General features: G+C 42.6%; 1 protein-coding gene across 1 annotated transcript in view; it reads left to right on the top strand.

The window, feature by feature from the left end:
- The window catches only part of DTL (denticleless E3 ubiquitin protein ligase homolog (Drosophila)), a 21,319-nt gene that overhangs the window by 6,059 nt on the left and 14,701 nt on the right, over positions 1-559 (top strand). The window lies entirely within an intron of this gene.

Consider the following 559-nt stretch of genomic DNA (forward strand, 5'->3'; position numbering starts at 1 on the left):
GCGCACCTTGAACCCTGCCAGGGATGGGGCAGCCACAGCTTCTCTGGGCACCCTGTGCCAGTGCCTCAGCACCCTCACAGGGAAGAGCTTCTGCCTTAGCTCTAACCTGAACTTCCCCTTCTCAGTTTGAACCCATAAATTAATAATTGAGCCAATCATTGATCAGACTAACAAGCTCAGCAGGGTATTTTGATCGCCAATACCAAATTTTCAAGTTGAAGAGTGAAAGCATCCCACTTAGGTATCACCACAACAGTGATGAAGACTTGAATAAGCTTTACCTGTGCACTTTCAGAAATGAAGATGAAGGAATAATAGAGCTCTTGAGGTAGAATTTATCAAGTTGTTTTGATGCATGAGTAGAAATCAGATTGAACTCTTTTCTCTGCATTTTATCATGTAAAGATGGCAGACTGGACTGGGTTTTTACATTATAACCTTCCAGAGTTGAGCATTACTTGAAGCTGTTATCAAAAACAGTAGTGCTTTTGTCTGTGTTGCTCTGTGCTTCTTTGTATCTTAACCCCGTACAATGCTCTGGTGCAACACAGCAATTCCT

Source organism: Nestor notabilis, unplaced genomic scaffold (genome assembly GCF_000696875.1).
Source record: "Nestor notabilis isolate BGI_N333 unplaced genomic scaffold, ASM69687v1 scaffold4955, whole genome shotgun sequence".
In the NCBI taxonomy this organism is placed as follows: Eukaryota; Metazoa; Chordata; class Aves; order Psittaciformes; family Psittacidae; genus Nestor; species Nestor notabilis.